The following is a 14,129-nucleotide window of genomic DNA, read 5'->3' on the forward strand; positions in this document are numbered from 1 at the left end:
AAAGTGTGAAAAGGGACAGAAAAAAAATAGATTTTGCCAGATGTCATAAGATGTCATAATCTGTAATATTAAGGGTCCTTTCACACAGTGCTGATCCGCCCCGTGGATATCCGCTTGCTCAGCAGGGATCGTCGGAGTGATTTCCGCTGAGCAGGAATATGACAGGTCCGTCTTTGCACACTGCGCAGGGACGGACCTGTCACAGCGCCGCTCTCCCCTATGGGAGATCGGGTGACGATGGACCGCAGTGTCCGGCCATCGTATAGTGTCCGCCCCGTACTGCACATGTGCAGCGCTTGCGCAGTATGGAGCAGAAGAAGCTTCGGAAAATATCCGAAGATGAACGGCGCCTGCGCCGTGAGTCGAGGTGGTAGCCCCACCATCCAAGCGGACATAGGGCTGGGAAAATTAGAGGGCCTCTCGCGGGCTCGCGATCTCTGCTGAGCAGGAAGAGGACAAGTCCGTCTCTGCACACTGCGCAAGGACGGACCTGTCACAGCGCCGCTCTCCCCTATGGGAGATCGGATGACGATGGACCGCAGTGTCCGTCGTCACCCGATCCGATGACGGATGGAAAAATAGCTTTTTCCTCCGTCACACTTTTTTGGATCGGAGCGGGTCGGACGTCAGCGGACTTGTCACCGGTGACATCTGACGCTCCATAGAGCTCTATGGAGCATCCATTCAGGTCCGCCTGAAAAACTGACAGGCGGACCTGAATGGATTGGTAGTGTGAAAGGGGCCTAATGCAACATGTTATACCTTGGTGCCAAGCGTTAGGGCTCTTTCTCATGGGTACGCATAAAAAAAAAAAAAAAATGGGCATAGCTCCCAACTGTCCCTTATTTCCAGGGACTGTCCCTGATTTGGAACAAAGTCCTTCTCTCCTCCTCATTTGTCCCTCATTTTGGTCTGATCTATATAGTTGTATATAAAATGCACTTTTTAGCTTTCAAAAGTTTTTCCCAGTGCTAAACCTTTCATCCAATTTTTTAATTGCTACATTTGTAAATTTCAAAAGCCAATATTAGTGTAGCAATTTAGAAAGTAGTGGGGGTGTTATAACCAGAAGAGAGCAGCCGAACGTTCACCATTAAACTACTAAGGTAAGTGAAAAAAAATTTAAAACGAGGGGTGGAGGGATTGTCTTTTCTTTAAGAACAAGTTCTAGACAAGTTTTACATTCTATAATAAATTATTTCTTTTTTTTTTATTTTTATTCAAAAACTATACTCTTTATAATTAGTTTGAAGAGGAATGTCGTTGTTATGGCAGCAGCTAGCTGACCCTGATATTCTCTTCTTCGGCCAGCGGTCCGCTTTGTAGTAATTTTTTTTTTTCTAAATGACAATTTTTTTATTTCTTTTAATTGCATTTAAGGCCACTTTCACACTGGGGTGTTTTTCAAGCTCTACAGCTCTAAAAATAGCGCCTGTATAGCGCCTGAAAAAATCTGGCCCCTTTCACTCCAGTGTGAAAGCCAGAGGACTTTCACACTGGAGTGGTACGCTAGCAGGACGGTGAAAAAAGTCCTGCTAGCCACATCTTTGGAGCAGTGAAGGAGCCGTGTATTCACTGCTCCTAAACTGCTTCTACCCATTGAAATCAATGGGGCAGCGCGGCTATACCGTCGGCAAAGCGTTGCTGCAGCAGCGGGCGGTTTTAACTCTTTTTCGGCCGCTAGCGGGGGGTTAAAACCGCCCCGCTAGCAGCTGCATACCCCTGCTAAAATGATGGTAAAGCAGTGCTAAACATAGCGCCACTTTACCACCAACTCCGCTCCCGCCCCAGTGTAAAAGGGGCCTTAGTGTAAAGCGCAGCTATTTCTAAAGGTGCTTTACTGTTGGGTTTGCGACGCTATTTGGCTGCTAGCAGGGCGGTTTTACACCCTGCTAGCAGCCAAGAAAGGGTTAAAAAACCCTGCAAAGCGCCTCTGCAGAGGCGCTTTTCCGGCTGTAAAGTCGCGCTGCCCCATTAATTTCAACAGCAGCGGCTGTTTCAGGTCGGTTTGCAGGTGCTATTTTTAGCTCTGTAGCGCCTGCAAAACGACCCAGTTTGAAAGGGGTCTAAGTGGTTAAACTACTTTTAGTTTGTTGGAACTACAACTCAATATTATTACCATATATGATCTTCTTTTGATGATACCATATGTACTTATGTATACTAAGACCCCTTTCACACTGGGGCGCTTTACAGATGCTACATCGCTAAAAATAGCGCCTGCAAAGCGCCCTGAGCCTCTGCTGTCCCTCTAATGTGAAAGCCCTGAGGGCCTTCACACTGGAGCGGTGGGCTGGCAGGACGTTAAAAAAAAGTATAAAGCGCTCCTGCCCATTGAAATCACTGGGGCAGCGTGGCTATACCGCCGGCATAATGCTGCTGCGGCAGCGCTTTGCGGTGGTTTTAACCCTTTCTCACCGCTAGTGGGGGGTAAAAGCGCCCCCAATAGCGACTGAATATCACCGCGAAATTGACGGTAAAGCGCCCCTACAAATATCGGCGCTTTACCGCCGATGCCACCACCGCCCTAGCATGAAAGGGGCCTAATTGTTCAAATGCAATAAACAAATTTGACAAGGAAAAAAAAAAAGAATAATTTTCATGCACTTTTGCGATGATGGAAAGGTGCGTCTTAGCATAGCAAAAGCGCACCAGTGTGAAAAGAGGCCTTAATGGCAAGGATGAGCTCTGGCGTGTGCAGCAAGTCGACACAGCGCTGCGCTAATCACAGGCAGTGAGACATTTCCCGATTTCTGCAGCCGCACATAGGGGCAATGTCTCACTGCCTGCGATTAGCGCAGCGCAGAATTGCTGGCGGGCTCTGCACGTGGACCATGCGAACACGCCGGAGCTCATCCTTATTGGTGAGTAGGGATGAGCTCAGGCATGTTTGCATGGAACACGTGCAGAGCTCACCAGGAAGTCGGCGCAGCTCTGCGCTAATCACAGGCAATGTCTCACTGCCTGTGATTAGCGCAGCACTGCGCCGACTTCCTGGCGGGCTCTGCACGTGTTCCATGCCAACACGCCTGAGCTCATCCCTATTGGTGAGTATCATCCTGAATTTGCCCCTCCCTTTTGGATTGTAAATTCTTACAAGCAAGTCTTGTTACCCCCTTTTAACTGCACTGTTTCCCTTTATTTTGTAAAGTGCTGGCTCTGTGTAATAACATGAATGTATATTTGTATATTATTGTATGTACCTGCCCTCCTCAGGTGATCTCCTAAAGCTTTGTCCCTGCCATGATTCTAGAAAGGGAGCCCTTTGTCTTCTGTCCCTCCATGCACACAAAGCCTGTGATGATCCCACATGTGAACATTACACAGCAGCATGCAGCCTGCATTCCCCTGGGCTCTTTAATAATAAAGCCATATGAGGCCAGCAAATAGGCAGCTGCAGACATTTTGCTTCCTGGAGAGGCGGGAGGTGTGTTCCTTGTACTGTATGAGAAGTGCAGAGCACGCTGCTCCTTCCTCTGTGCCCAGCACCATCCTCATCCTCAGCTTCCCTGCCCTCTGCCTGCCCCCTCCGCTGGAGCCTGTGCACCCAGGGGGCAGGACACACTCCATACAAAACACAGCAGCTGCAGCTCTTTCCAGCAAAGCCAGGAGCAGCCTCTGCATTGTCAGTGAGTAACTCCATCATTTTCTGGGCTGTATGGGAGAGAAGGGGATGGACAGGGATGTGGGGGCTGATGATCACATATAGAAGGATGAGGAGGAGGAGGAGGAGGGTGGCAATCTGACATCTGCTGTAATGGGAGAGCTGACATTACATGGCAGCTTTCCTGTCCTCCTCTAATAGAAGTGCATTGTATTCTACACTCAAGGACATCCAATAGAAGTAGCTGCTTTCTGTACTTGTATACATACATGACACCTGGGATGGGTCATGTGAAGAGCGTTGCCTATGGCAATCCAATAATGATGTGTGCTAGAAAACCAACGGCAGGCATGTCATTGGTGGGCACAGGGGGACCCCCAGGACTTTTATACTGTATAGAAACTCTATTGTGAACTTGTAAATATTTGAACCTGGGGGGGGGGGGGGGGGCATTGGTGGTAATAACAGGCGGTTAAGCCGCAGGTTAAACTAATGTTGGCTGGAGGGGTTGATTCACAATCGCAGCTAAATTTATACCTCCCGCTGTGTTGGGTAGGAGCAGCACCGACAAATGTGACTCATTCGAGTGAACGACAGCATGTAATGCATACGTTGCTGCAGGCTTTCAAGGGTTAAAACAGATGTATCATCTACCAGCCATCAACTGCCCTCTGAAAAGTGATCCACACGTGTAAACAAGCCCTTATGGCCTCGTTCATGCATGAGTGTCTTTGGTGTTTTTCTGTCATTTTTTCCTTTTATTTTTTTATTATTTATTTTTATTTTTTTGCATTTGTACAGGTGTTTTTATTTTATTTTTTTTGTTTTCGCATGTATTTCAGGCTTGAGCTTTTTCCCTTTTACTAGGCAAGAAAGTGCCTGAAAAACGCTCATTATGCACATTTTTCACATGCTCCTGATTAAACTCTGTTGGGGCCAAAACATTGAAGTGCTTTTAGTTAAGCTCTTCAAACCACTCAGGTGGGGCCTCAGGACAATGAAAACAATGACGGGAGATTTGGATTGGTCAGGATGGAATACTGCACTTTGCCCTCTGATTTATATAGTATACACAGGTGTGGGTTGTGTTTATTGACACACATCAATCCTGTGAGAAGAAGAAATGTTATTACTTATAATGTTCATGGTGGGTAAAGAATAGCTGAACTCCAAGAATGAGGCGAGGATTCAATGCTCCTTTACCCTAGTTTCACACCTTTGCGTTTATTTTTTCTTGCAGTTTGCAGAAACGCACTACAGTCCATTTAACATGGTTTTCTATGGTACACATTCACATCTTTGCGTTTCAGCCGGTGCGTTCTTGGAAAGGGTCAGGAACTTTTTTCCTGCAGCAGATTGCGTTTTGTACATAATAGACTTCAATGCGTTTTTACATGCACTTTGCGTTCTGCAGCCCCCCCCATGTTGAAGGCATATATGGTATGGTTCAGGAGGGGGGAGCTCATTCATCCCCTCCCTTTCCTGACCTGATGGGCTGCATGCTTGGATAGGGGTCTGATATGGATTTTGGGGTGGACCCTTAAAATCCATATCAGACCCGAAGGGGTTTTTGCCAAGTTCTTCCTTTTTTTTAATTTTTATTTTATTTCAGGTGTTCTGTCAAGAATGCTCCCCATCAAATAGTGCCCGCTAGGGATGAGCTCAGTCATGTTCGCATGCTCCACATGCAGAGCCCGCCAGGAAGTCGGCGCATAGGCAGTGAGACATTGCCCGATCTCTCTGCAGCCGCGCATCGGGGCAATGTCTCACTGCCTGTGATTAGTGCAGCGCTGCCCCGACTTCCTAGCGGAGCATGCAAACTTTTATTTTTATTTTTGTTTCTATTTTCATTTTTTATTTTTCTCTCTTTTTTAATTTACATTTTTTTTTAATATATTGGACTGTCTGGTTGTAAATGTAGGAGTGTACCTTATGGATCAGCTGGGATGGTTTTTATAAAGATATTTTAAAATAATAATTTTTTGTGGGCATGTCCAACATGTCCGACTCAGCTTTAGGATGTACATTATTATAGCTGATTATGTGGTGAATCATCACGTGGACATTGAGGCTTATTTTTTCTCCTATCCTCTCTTATTGTTATATTTGCTGCCACATTCTATGGTTGAATCGGGTGTCATGGTGATGGCCGTACACCCGTTTTTATTGGCCTTAGCGGTCAGCTGACTTGGTATATAAAGCGGGTGGCTTATGTCATGCCATCACCGCTGATGAAGTCCTGCCCCCTTGGGACGCAACGCGTACGGAAACCACGTGACTGCGATCGTGACGTCACCCGCGTCCTTACACGCTGATCCTTGTGGAACACTTAGTTTGAGATTTGTCTTTTATCCTTAGCACTGGGGCACAGTGCGGTTTATGTGAGTGCACACTTTTACTTTTAAATAAATATTGTTTTAAGCAATCAGAGAGCACTAGGTTTTGCTGATTTTTATTACATGTATTACGTCTGGAAGAGAATGATGATAAGCCTGAGATACAGCAAGCTCCACAGTTGATACCAGTGTTTGGGTCCGCTAATTTATTCCCTGAAAGGGACCGTTGTATTTGACCTGTCCGATTTACTCAGGGGTCCATCTCCTGAGGTGAGTGGCCATTACTATTGGTGGTGACCATACTTGATGTGTAGATCACCTGTCTCACTGGATATTGCTGGGCTTCTTTGATGATTTCATCAGTTTTTTTTTCGCTTTCAGTTTAAAGAGAATGGACTGTTTTATTTTAGTTAAAATTTTTGTTTAATTATCTGCACTGTACTGCTTTTTTATAATGAGAATGCGAACACGCCTGAGCTCATCCTTGGTGCCCGCGCATTTGCTGGATGGAGCTGCACTTCAGCTGGAGTGACGTGACCAGGGCGCAAGCGCATATCGTAGGAGGCATCTCTCGATGGGAGATACCATTTTACGGCCACAATTAGAAACAGCTGGGGGGGGGAACGTAATTCTCACATTGTGCCTCTCTGTTGCGGGTCAGCTTTACAGTGGTCTGATGGTCCGCTTTTGTCTGTGTTGCAGGGCAGGTTTGCTGTGTTGTATGGCCGGTTTTGCCTGTGTGAAAGGTTGGATTACAACACAGACAAAACCAGCTCTTCAACACAGCAACTAGTCACCCTCCAGCAGCAGTGTTGCACAATCTGAGAACTATGGTCTCCCCCGCTGTTTGTATAGGTTTAAATTGTACCTTTTTGAAATGGTATCACCCATCACAAGATGCCTCCTACGATGTGCACTTGTATTCTGGTCACGTCACTCCAGCTGATCCGCAAATCAGCTGTTGTGCTGTTCCGTCCGGTGCATGCGCACTACATACAGCGCATGACAGAACACCAAAGCTTCTTCTTACATTCAGCTGTCTGCGGGGAAGCCCGTCGACAGCTGATGACTCTTCGGTTGTTAAGGATGGTCTCCTGGCCCCCGAACCAGCTATACACAGTTTGTTAAAGAGGGGGGGGGGGGAACTCTAATGCACGCACAATGGCAGAGGGGATTGATGTCTTCAAAAGGTCTGATGGTCAGGGCATATTCTGACACCAAGATAGGAACTCCACTTACAGGGATCACAGAACCAGGGGCTAAATATTTATACATACACAAGATTTCTGAATAACAATCATTCAATAGAAGGGGTACGGGATAGTCCATTCAAAACAACTTTAAAAAATGTGAATTAAAAACACTGCCAATCATTTTGATGCACAACATGTAACAACCTGGGAAGACATACACTACTCCCTTCTTGTGGCCAGTGTTCAGGGCAATCTGTGGATGCGCAGAGCTGGAAAAACAGTGGTGTCCTTGATACAAAGCAGCAAACCTTCTGGTCCCAAAGTCTGCCTCCAGGTAGCGTCAGTTTACCCCGACAATGCTTTTTTTTTTTTTTTTGAGGAAGTAAGGTCACGTTATTTATCATCTCGTAGACAAAATGAGCAGTTAACCCTTGCAGTAGGGAACCCAATGCAAAGGTAAAATCTTTTTTTTTCGCCAAGAGCTCCACTTTATTGCCCTGTACATAAGGTCGGACTTACCGACGGATAATGTGCGATCGGATCTTGTTGTTGGAAAATCCGATCGTGTGTGGGCTCCATCTGACTTTTTCCATCGGAATTTCCGACACACAAAGTTTGAGAGCAGGATCTACCGACAACAAAATCCGATCGTTTTAAATTCCGATCGTGTGTAGACAATTCCGACGGACAAAGTGCCACACATGCTCGGAATAAATTACGAGACGAAAACTATTGGCCACTGCCCTCTTTATAGTCCCGTCGTACGTGGTCTACGTCTCTGCGTTCTGAACGATCGGATTTTCCGACAACTTTGTGCGACCGTGTGTATGCAAGACAATTCGTTGGAAAAAATCTGATGGATTTTGTCGTCAGAATGTCTGACCGTGTGTACAGGGCATTAGAATGTTAATATGTAAATTATGGCTACTTATAGTCACTAATTTGAATTAAAGAGGAACTGCATTCTGCTCACATAATTTGTAATAAAAACATCTATGCCATTCTGAAGCTTCCCTCCAACCACTTTGCATATTTTTATATATATACCGAGATTCTGTACTTACCAAATATGCTGCAGAAATCTCCCGCCACTGTGTCTGGCTGCAGCCATTTTAACTGTGGGCAGCTGAAGCTGCTGCCTGTTCACTTCCTGGATTTACGCAGAGGCACACCTCCAGCTCTGCAGCTCGCATTGGCCCCCTTATGACTTACCCCCCTTCCCTTCCTGGCAAAACTCTCACAAGAGTGAGCGAGAGAGCTGTGCATGATGTCATAAACCTAGGCTTTTTACAAGACAAGAAACAAGAAGTGGTCTGTATAAGGTATTTACTGGGAGGAAAAAAAAAAAAAAGTAAGTTTTACTTTCCAACGTTAAAACAAGAGCAGAAGATTTAATAGATGGAAAGATGAACAAATGACTGAAGTTCCGCTTTAACATGTAAGGGCAGTAATGCTGTGTAGCGTCGGTTCCTGACGAGCACATGCTATATGTTTTTGAAAATTAATATTCCTAAAACCACAGTTGGGTTTTAGGGCTAATTTTGGATTTACTGGAATTCCTGGAATTCCTGGATTTACACAGACACACACCTCCAGCTCTTCAGCTCTCATTGACCCTCGTATGACTCATCCACCTCTCCTTTCCTGGCAAAAGCTCACAAGAGTGAGAGAGAGCTGTGCATGATGTCATAAGCCTAAGCTAATGACCAGACAAGAAACAGGAAGTGGTCTGTATAGGGTATTTACTATCCAAAGTTAAAACAACAAGGGCAGAAGATTTAATAGATGGAAAGTTGAAAAAACTACTGGAGTTCCGCTTTAAGTTAATTATACTTGCTAAATATCTCTGGTGACCTTGCAGTGCTGGAGAGTTTGCTTACATTCCTTGCTGTGTGTGACCTTATATGTAGTATTTAAAGTGTGTGTGTGTGCCATTGGAGAAATTACCCTTCACTTTCTGTCCCAGAGACACAACAGGAACTTAAAGGAAATCTCCCAAAATGAGAGGATTCACCTCTTTAGGCAGTTATCCCCAGAACAGGTGTCCCCATTTGACAATTTTTCTTTACCTCATGTTCTGGAAACTCGAGAATTTTGGATTTCCCCTAATTTTATTTTTCCTGGCGACACAGGGGGTAATCTCCTCAATAGAGACACATACAGCAATAAAAACTTGACATAGGGTCTAACTTCCCCACTCTATCCAAAACGAAAAAAAAATAAAAAATGGTTAGAGATACTTTAATATTTTATCTGCTTTAGGCAAACCTACAAAAATGCCTATGTGTTCCTTCAGTGGTAACTGGCATTTGACGGGTGTATGTGATTATCGCAGATAAATGGGCACTTCTCTTGCCCATGTTGGACTATGGATTTTGCAAAAGACATCTGCAGCACATGTAGACATGTCACTGGAGAAGTGGTCGGGGGGGTGTACATCTCACCTAGGTTGCTACACAGTGTGAGATGGTAAGTCCAGGATGGATCAGTTTCTCAGCAGCAATATGCTGCTGAGTTGTTATTTAATCTTGCCGGGCCTGGGTTTATATGGAATGGCAGGTAGGTTTGGTAGAGGGACCTGTCATTCCACACCCCCCATCCCTCGTTCCAGTTCTGGGTTTTGGATCAGGTGAGCTTTGATCCTAATTAGCCTGGGAAGGTAAAGGCTCTGCGGGCCTGCAGGTGTTTGCTCTCAGCCAGGGAAACGAACAGTCTGTGTGTTTGAGGAAGCTGCAAGCACAGCCACTGCTGGAGCTAAAATCCACCCTGCGATATCCAGGCGAAAGACGCTGTGTTTATAAGTGTCAGATAGGTGAGAAGAACCTGTTAGTAAGCGCCCAGCCGGGCTAGGTTGTTTGTTTTGTTATTATTTTGTTCCTGTTATACACAAGAAGCACGGTGTTGCTGTATACTTTGTTTGTTGGACTGTTTGTACCACGAATAAACGCCAAGGTCTACTTTATAAAGTCCAAGTCTGCTGTGAACTGTGTCTAAACACACCCTACCCCGGGAAGATCCCTTACAATTGGTGGAGAATGCGGGCAACACGGTTGCTAGGGGCAACGGTGTGGACAGACTTGGCTACAGCTGCTGATGTCCTGGGTGAAAGCTGCAACTACACTCCAAGAACAGTCCAGCAACATGGAGGAGATGCTGAAGCAGTTTATGCAAGTGAGTTTGCAACAACAGCAGGCTCAGACAGAGGCCAATAGACGACATGAACAGTCCATGGCTGCACAACAACAACTTATCGAGCACCTGATAGCAAATCGAGAGGCGCCTGTGGTTGCTAATCCACCCACAGTGATGGGAGCCGCTCCAGAGATTTTTTTTGGGAGAAGGACTGTGCAGAAAGCGCTGCAAAAGATGACTGCTGAGGACGATGTTGAAGCCTATCTAACAGTATTTGAGCGCGTGGCTGAGCGAGAGAAGTTACCAGCCGCTGAGTGGGCAGAGGTAATTGCGCCCTATTTAACAGGTGAACCTCAAAAGGCCTACTATGACCTCAGTGAGCAAGAGGTTAAGGACTATACTCGGCTAAAAGAGGAGATACTTGCCCGACTAGGAGTTACTACTGCAGTCCGTGCCCGGAGGGTACGCAACTGGAGCTACAGTCTGGACAAATCAGCGAGGTCCCAGATGTATGACCTAATCCATTTGGCAAGAAAGTGGTTGGAGCCAGACACTTCTACTCCTGCACAAATCCTAGAGAAGGTCGTGATGGATCGCTACCTCCGAGCGCTTCCTACTGACCTGCAACGCTGGGTGGGACAAGGTGATCCTAAGAATGCAAACGAACTTGTCAACCTTGTGGAGAGGTTCCAGGCGACTGAGGACTACCTCCGTGATGTTCCTGCAGCATCTTCACCTCCCCGGAGCGCCAGATCTGTGCCGTCAGCTGGTAAGAGACTTCCATCTATTGGGGGAGTGTGGAGGGGTGCTGATGGAGGGAAAAGGGCTCAAGTGGTGTCTCAGGGACAAAAGACTGGTGATGGTCCCGGGTGGCTAAGGGGCTCTGAAAAGGACTCCTTGCCAAAGAGACCAGGCCCTATCCAGTGTTGGAGATGCCATGAGGCGGGACACGTGTCGGCCCATTGCCCTCTTACCACTGAACCCATGGAGTGTGACGCTAGCCGGCGTCAGTCGCTGTTTGCGGAACCATCTTGTGCTGCAGTTCCTGGACTAGAGACTGAACCGCAAATCTGCAATATTACCATCAATGACCTTCCCGTTGAGGCGTTAATGGACTCGGGAAGCCTCGTAACCTTGGTGCATGCTAGCCTGGTGGCTGGGGACTTAGAGTCTAAAAAACATATGAGTGTTGTGTGCATACATGGTGATACAAAAGTGTACCCTATAGTGCTGGCTAAAGTCGGGACTGAACAAGGCACCGTACAATATGAAGTGGGTGTGGTAAAAAACCTCATGCATAATGTAATATTGGGGCGCGATTTTCCATTATTCTGGGCTCTCTGGGAAAAAAGAAAAATCCCCAAAAGGAGTGGGGATACCTCTAAGGGGGTTGCTTTGTCCCCTGTGAATGATAGAAGTGTGCAGGATGAAAATGATTGTTCTCCTTTGCAGGTCCTGGCTGGGGAGGAGGAGGCTCCTCCCACTGAGCAAAATATACTAGACTTAGAGGTGTCTAGGGATAATTTTGGCGCTGCACAATTACAGGACCCCACTCTCAAAAATGCGAGAGAGCAGGTTGCTGTTATGAATGGGGTACCTCAGGAACCAGATGCTGAAAAAAGATTTCCACATTTTTCGGTGACTAATGATCTTTTCTATAGAGTCAATAAGGTTAAGGATGAGATTGTGGAACAGCTTCTGGTACCTAAGCCGTACCGGCGTCAGGTGCTTGACATGGCACATAACCATGTTCTTGGGGGACACTTGGGGACTGACAAAACGCGAGAGAGGGTTCTCCAGAGGTTTTTTTGGCCGGCGATATATGATGACATTAAAAAATACTGCGAGTCGTGCCCCACATGTCAGGTTAGTGCCCCAGTGTCACATTTTCGCAGTCCTTTGGTTTCGCTCCCTATTATAGAGGTGCCTTTTGAGCGTATTGCCATGGATTTAGTGGGTCCCGTGGTAAAGTCAGCTAGAGGACACCAGTATATTTTGGTAGTCATAGATTATGCGACCCGCTATCCTGAGGCTGTACCCTTAAGAAACACTGCATCTAAAACAATTGCACGTGAGTTGTTTTATATGTTCTCTAGGACTGGGATCCCCAAAGAAATCCTAACTGACCAAGGTACGCCATTTATGTCAAAACTGATGAAGGAATTATGCAAACTATTTAAAGTCTCACACATCCGTACCTCTGTATACCACCCCCAGACGGACGGATTGGTGGAGAGATTTAATAAAACTTTGAAACATATGTTGAAGAAAGTGGTGGAAAAAGATGGTCGTGACTGGGATCATTTATTACCCTCATGTTTGCTATTAGGGAGGTGCCCCAAGCATCCACAGGGTTCTCACCATTCGAGTTGGTCTATGGTCGTCACCCTAGGGGTCTACTGGACATTGCAAAAGAGACATGGGAGAGTGAGTCCACCCCATACAAGAGTGTTATTGAGCATGTAGCACAAATGCAGGACCGTATAGCCACTGTAATGCCCCTGGTAAGGGAACACCTCCAGAGAGCTCAAGAGGCCCAAAGTAGAATTTACAACCGGTCCGCAAGAATCAGGACATTCAACCCAGGCGATAGGGTCCTTATACTAGTCCCCACTGTTGAGAGTAAATTCTTAGCGAAGTGGCAAGGTCCTTATGAAATTGTTGAAAAGATCAGTGAGGTGAACTACAAGGTGCACCAACCAGGTAGAAGGAAGCCTTTCCAAGTTTATCACATAAACTTGATCAAGCCCTGGAAAGACAGGGAATCCTTGGTGGCGACAAATACTGTTAATAATTTGTCACCACCAATCCCTCCAGTCAAAGTAGGTGATGCTCTATCAGTGTCACAGAAACAGGAGGCTCTGGAATTTTTACAGAAAAACAAAAACAAGTTCTCTGACCTCCCAGGGCGTACCCACCTCATCCATCATCACATTGAAACTGAGCCTAGAAGCAGAGTAAACCTAAAGCCCTATAGGATACCGGAGGCACGTAGAAAAGCCGTATCTGACGAGGTAAAACGTATGCTTGATCTGGGGGTAATTGAGGTGTCACAGAGTGAATGGTCCAGCCCAATTGTGCTAATCCCAAAGCCCAATGGAACTTGGAGGTTCTGTAACGATTTCAGAAAGTTGAATGAGATCTCCAAGTTCGATGCTTATCCTATGCCCAGGGTAGATGAGTTGATTGAGAAGTTAGGTAACGCCAGGTACATAACCACCCTCGATCTCACAAAGGGCTACTGGCAGATTCCACTTTCTGGCGAGGCTATAAAGAAAACTGCATTCTCCACCCCTGATGGGCTATTCCAGTATGTAGTGATGCCATTCGGGTTACATGGAGCGCCTGCAACTTTCCAGAGGTTGATGGACTTGATTCTGCGACCACATCGGGATTACTCAGCCGCCTACCTCGATGATGTGGTCATTTTTAGCCCTGATTGGGAAAGTCACCTCTGTAAGGTACAGGCCGTGTTGGATACCATAAGTGATGCAGGGTTGACCATAAATGCCGAGAAGTGTGCTCTAGCCCTAGAAGAGGCCAAATATCTGGGCTACATTGTTGGGAGAGGATTGATTAAGCCACAGCTAAATAAAATTGAGGCAATACAGAATTGACCTAGACCCCTGACAAGGAAACAGGTTAGAGCTTTCCTGGGTATTACCGGTTATTACCGTAGATTTGTGCCGAACTTTGCCTCAGTTGCTGCTCCACTAACTGACTTGACAAAGGGCGGAAAGACAGCAATGGTCACGTGGACCCCAGAGGCTGAGAAGGCTTTCCAAAGCCTTAAGTCTGCCTTGTGCCAACCACCTGTGTTAGTTACCCCCAATTTCAGGCGAGAATTTCTGGTCCAGACAGATG

General features: G+C 46.3%; 1 protein-coding gene across 3 annotated transcripts in view; it reads left to right on the plus strand.

The window, feature by feature from the left end:
* The first annotated feature begins 3,399 nt into the window (after window positions 1–3,399).
* The window catches only part of STAMBPL1 (STAM binding protein like 1), a 71,361-nt gene continuing 60,631 nt past the window's right edge, over window positions 3,400–14,129 (plus strand). For 2 of the 3 annotated variants that reach the window (XM_077454175.1, XM_077454174.1), the window contains exon 1: window positions 3,401–3,629. The gene's annotated coding sequence lies outside the window, so the exon portion shown is untranslated. Of the gene's footprint in view, window positions 3,630–14,129 lie in introns of all 3 variants that reach the window. The other variant, XM_077454176.1, reaches the window with a different exon arrangement.

Source organism: Lithobates pipiens, unplaced genomic scaffold (genome assembly GCF_037356315.1).
Source record: "Lithobates pipiens isolate NorthernLeopardFrog02 unplaced genomic scaffold, aLitPip1_a1.2 Scaffold_25, whole genome shotgun sequence".
In the NCBI taxonomy this organism is placed as follows: domain Eukaryota; kingdom Metazoa; phylum Chordata; class Amphibia; order Anura; family Ranidae; genus Lithobates; species Lithobates pipiens.